The 5,421-nt window shown below is 38.8% G+C and overlaps 1 protein-coding gene across 1 annotated transcript in view; it reads left to right on the forward strand.

Annotated features, from left to right (window-relative positions):
- The first annotated feature begins 5,049 nt into the window (after window positions 1–5,049).
- Window positions 5,050–5,421, forward strand: part of LOC105363312 (protein FAM135B) — a 62,736-nt gene continuing 62,364 nt past the window's right edge. Inside the window, exon 1 of the mRNA XM_011500980.1 lies at window positions 5,050–5,303. The gene's annotated coding sequence lies outside the window, so the exon portion shown is untranslated. The remainder of the gene's footprint in view (window positions 5,304–5,421) is intronic.

Here is a 5,421-nt window from a genome sequence, read left to right on the forward strand (position 1 = left end):
TTTTTTTTTTTTTTTTTTTTTTTTTTTTTTTTTTTTTTTTAATTAGAGAAATTAATGGATGTGCGGTTAGTATAATATGTCGCGTGTTAAAACTTGATATAACGAACCCCCTTAAGTAAGGGGACACATAAGCCAGAAAAATTTAACAAACACTTTTTGTCTGAAAAATATATACCAAAAGATGCGCCTGAAAATTATTAACACTGAATAGCATAGCTTTGTAAAACAATAATTTTTACGATTAAATTTTAAGAAATTTAAATTTTTCCTCTCCCCCCCCCCTCCCCAATTCGTCCTTTGTACTACTTTTAAACTTTGTGCATTAAGTTTTTAAAGTTCTGAAGCATCCGAGCGGTCTCGCGCTTAGCCGACGAGATGTCTACAATAGTATTTTAAAAAGGAGAGTTAATATGCTTTGAAAAAATTTATACACATTGGTAATTTGCAAAATAAGCCGAGAAATTAAAGTAGAAAATCCAAAGTAGGCGTAAATGAAATTTGTCTAAGTGAAAATCATACAAATAGTAAGAATCTATCTCATCTGGTTTTGCATTTACGAAAAGAAATAAATCCATAAGATCGAATGCAAATAGGTGTAATAATTTGTGATACAAAATCCGATTTTCATGAAATCGCTTTACAACTCTCAACTCCAATTTTGCACGCTTAATGGAGACTTTGAACTCGCGTAACCTCGTCGATCTTAATGCGATTAATTTGAAAGTTGTATGACATATTTTCATGATGCAAGAGCCGATTACGAATTTTAAAGAAATTTAAGCCACGCATCATCTCTTAAGGTCATTATGAATTTTTATTCGACACCGTATCAACGAGACTTTGGTCAAAGTTCAAAAAACAACGATGAAAATCCTTTATCCTTTGTCCGCTTAAAGTGGTATTTTTAAAATATCAGCATTCCGCAATTAGTCAAGTAAAATGCAAACTTTCGACGCTTCTCAAGAAAATATCATTCGAGAATGAACTATCGGGGCCACTGGATTTTCAATTTCATTAAATTTTGAAATTTACGATTGGCGCATTCGCTATTTTATTTACTAATCGAGAATTCATTGTCTCTTAAAAGTATTTCACTTGATTCCCAAATGTCTTAATAACTATGTAGCTGTTGTTTGAAATTGCTCGATCGATTTTCACGTCGGAAGTGAAATTTGTAACGAGATTAAGGGTTTCCCCTTAATACGTTTAATAGAACCTGAAGATTATATAGTTAGAAAGTCCTGTTTTTATTTTTTTAAATATATTTTTATTGGTCGTGCATCGTATTGTTAAAATTGCAAAATTAATTTAAGACGGCGATACACTTCAAATTTACGAAATTAATCCATTAATCCATTATCTTAATGTTAAAAGTCACTCACTCTCTCTCTCTCTCTCTCTCTCTCTGCTTTTCCATCTTTTTTATAGTCCGTACCTAATTTGCTATTTTTTCACATAATTTTATGTTTATTATTAGATGTGTGACCGAATGAAAACTTTCTAGCTTTATATAATTATTGCTTGAAAATATATTTATGAATTATCAAGACGATTGATTATATGGATTGTTGCAATTTAATTATAAGAATATTATAATAATAAAACACTCGATAATAATATTTTTATACTGAAATTAACGTTATTGAATTGCATAGTTATAGATTTGGTTCATTAATAATGCAAGATTATGGAATAGTAAGTATTAACTAAGGAATTTCTTTAAGGAAAAGTGAAATTTCATCGATAGATAATTAATTGCAAGGGATTCGTAGTAACATAAGCTAATAACTAATTGAAAGAGCTTGAAAAGTTTATTGTGTAAGCTGCAAACATTTACAAAAATATTCACGTGTATAAAAAAATTTATGCTGTAGCGACTAGTGAATGATTATTGCCTCTATTTTGTCAAAACATTTTGTCCCAAAAATTCAACATCCAGTCTTTTCTTCCTATATTTGGTAAAACACGAATAAATAAAACACGAGTCAAATATCATCTTCAACTCTCGGCTGTACTTGAAAATATAAGTTTTTCACTTGATATTGTATTGTATTGTATTGCGTTTCATTTGCAACGAATTCAAGTTAGATCCAACGTCCATCCCATAATTAATATATTATAAAATTATTTAAATCTCTTCGCATTTCATCTATTACTTTATAGTTGTGACATTAAGGAGACGACTGCTCCTTACAAGTTAATATATCGAGGGTATAATTAATTATTTTGTAAATGCTGAAAATACGTACACCGATCTAGAGCCCCCCACCCCCACCCTCATCCACCGTTCCCCGTTCCCCCTCCCGTTCAATTAATCAAATAGATAGGAGAGTAAAGCCCGAGAAAGGAGAGAGTGAGTAAACACGGAGAAGTAGTACATACTTGTGGAGGTGGAGGAAGTAAGAGAGCGTTGGTGAAAGCGAGAGCTGCAGCCTACGTGCAGACACACATACGCGCGCGCGCGCGAGAGAGAGAGAGAGAAACATGGAGATAATGGCTTGAAGAGAAATAAAAATCCGGTACGAATGGCACTGCGAATTTTCCAAGCTCCACCGAGCTCGAAATTAGAGAGGGTGCAAAAGCTATGTGCGAAAGATAAATTGATATTCCGTTGGGAGGGCGAATGGTGTGATATAGGAAAGCGACGAGCCTTACATAAAACTGTCTTTTCGTATTTTCATATTTTCTCATCACCTCGGACCGCTACTCTCTCCTTTATTTGGCCCGACACTCGTTGCGATGATTTTAATGAATTCAGCATTACCGTGCTGTAATTTATTTACTTTCTCGCCGAGGTGCTACTCAATTTTCCCTCGGATTGCCAATATTTTGTAAAAGTTCCCCATCTACCCACACCCCCGCACCTAACTACACGCACAGCAAGATTTTAAATCATGACTCGTGACATAATTCTACATTTTATCTCACCAAAAATATTAAGGTACGCAAATTTTTGCTGAATATATTTTCGCGATATAAATGGACGCCAGTTAAGGGAAGCTTTTTCGAATACGACCCTATAAATTCCCATACAAATTCCAGAATTTTCGTTTTCTACAGTGTACTTGATATTATTATCATTATACAATTATATACCTTGTTATTATCATTACACATCATCACTCGTTATAACATAATGCCACCCACCTTTAAGCTTAATCGCTCGGTTTCATTTCAAAGATACGTACATTTATATATATATATATATATACATTAAGCAATCAAGTCGTTATTATTTATTATGTTATGAAAATAAACAATTTATTAACAATTTTTTAGTAACTTTCTTAACTTTCTATTACATATTCCCCTCTTTTTCCCCATTGGCGCGCTTCTCCACTTAATAAATAAATGCATAAAGCACTATTTACTTCCTTTCAATTTATATGCGATAGAAAAAGATAGAAGCGGCAGTTTGGAAAGCACATTTTTAGATGTACGTAGGGCAGCGTGGGTACTCAACCTCGAGTTTCAATAAAATTTTAATTTAAAATCACGCGGATAGTGCGGCAAGAATATTAGCTTGACTTTACCAGCTTAAACCTGTAAAATTAAACGGATCATTTTCCCATGGAAATATAGAATCTTAACGAGATAAGCAACGGGTTTCGATCGATCCCATAAACCCTAATTAATATACAGCAAATGTTAAACTTGAAAATTACTTCGTATTAGGTAAGTGGTTGATTCTTATTTATGACGTAAACGAATAATGACGAGGGCCAATTCGAGCGTCAAAACACCATTTGCCGTTAATTTTTTGTACCGATCGCCGATCGTATCTAATTGTCCGATACTGCAGTTCGAGCGTCTACTCGCTCGGTCTGTTCTGCTCTATTAGCGTCCGAGGCAGTTCGAGGTGTCAGTCGGAGTCCGCGGTGGCCCCAGGACGATGCTTGCTCTCCTCCGACCAACGCGTCCTGTCTTACAACCAATCCAAAGCCATCAAACGTGCGAATCCATTATCTTACGGAAGTAAAGCTCGCCCGCTTGTACGCTTTAATCCAGAGGAATTTCCTCGGGGGCTGGGGAGGACCACACTCGCGGCACCCTCCCGGAAGTGGCAATCGCGCCGAGCGTATACAGACTCTCTCTCTCTCTCTCTCTCTCTATCTATCTATCACTCTATCTATCTCTCTCTCTATCTATCTATCTATCTATCTATCTATCTATCTATCTATCTATCTATCTATCTATCTATCTATCTATCTATCTATCTATCTATCTATCTATCTATCTATCTATCTATCTATCTATCTATCTATCTATCTATCTATCTATCTATCTATCTATCTATCTATCTATCTATCTATCTATCTATCTATCTATCTATCTATCTATCTATCTATCTATCTATCTATCTATCTATCTATCTATCTATCTATCTATCTATCTATCTATCTATCTATCTATCTATCTATCTATCTATCTATCTATCTATCTATCTATCTATCTATCTATCTATCTATCTATCTATCTATCTATCTATCTATCTATCTATCTATCTATCTATCTATCTATCTATCTATCTATCTATCTATCTATCTATCTATCTATCTATCTATCTATCTATCTATCTATCTATCTATCTATCTATCTATCTATCTATCTATCTATCTATCTATCTATCTATCTATCTATCTATCTATCTATCTATCTATGTATCTAGACGTGGAGTAAAGGGAGCGCTGCACGTGTGGGGGCGGCTGGAGGGGCGTGTGTGCGCGAGTACCGTCGTAGTCCCCTCGTCGAGTCCAAGAATCAAGGTCGGGCTGCGTAGTGAGGAGGGCCCCGCGGCAGCGTTGACCGCGAGTCCTCGCCCGGTCGATCGATAGGCCGGGCGCGAGGAATCGGCAACTCGCCGACGGCGTCCCCGGGGCGGGGCGGCTCTCCCCGCTGACGCGCCTGCGCCACACCCCAATCGCCCCCCCCCGCCCTTGCCACCCAATCGTCCCCACCCCGTGACGTCGCGGCGCCCCTCGAGCCGCGTCTACCTAGAGCTTCGTCCCGGCGGCGCGGAGCGGCAGTTCGCCCCCTCGCGTCGGCCGAGAGACCGGAGAGGCGCACGAGAGCCGCCGGCCAGTGAGAGTGAGAGTGAGAGTGAGAGTGAGCTACCGAGCCCGTGCCCGAGCCCGTGCCACAGCCCGACGAGTACTCGCCACCCCTTGAGTCCGTTAGGCACGCGGACAGGAATCTCGGCTGGAGCTGCAACTAGGCGCGCCTCATCCACGACGTCGCGCACCGACCTCGAAATCCTCGCCGATGGGCAGCCTCGGAGCTCCCAGGGACGGCCCCGTCTCATGGTAAATCATTCATTGACTATCGCTATCAGACAACCCCTCCATCTCACATCCCACGGGCACCCCCGCCCCCCGACCCGTATCATGAGCTATACCTCCCCCCCCCCCCCCCCCCCCCCCC

This window comes from Ceratosolen solmsi, unplaced genomic scaffold (assembly GCF_000503995.2).
Source record: "Ceratosolen solmsi marchali unplaced genomic scaffold, CerSol_1.0 scaffold27, whole genome shotgun sequence".
In the NCBI taxonomy this organism is placed as follows: Eukaryota; Metazoa; Arthropoda; class Insecta; order Hymenoptera; family Agaonidae; genus Ceratosolen; species Ceratosolen solmsi.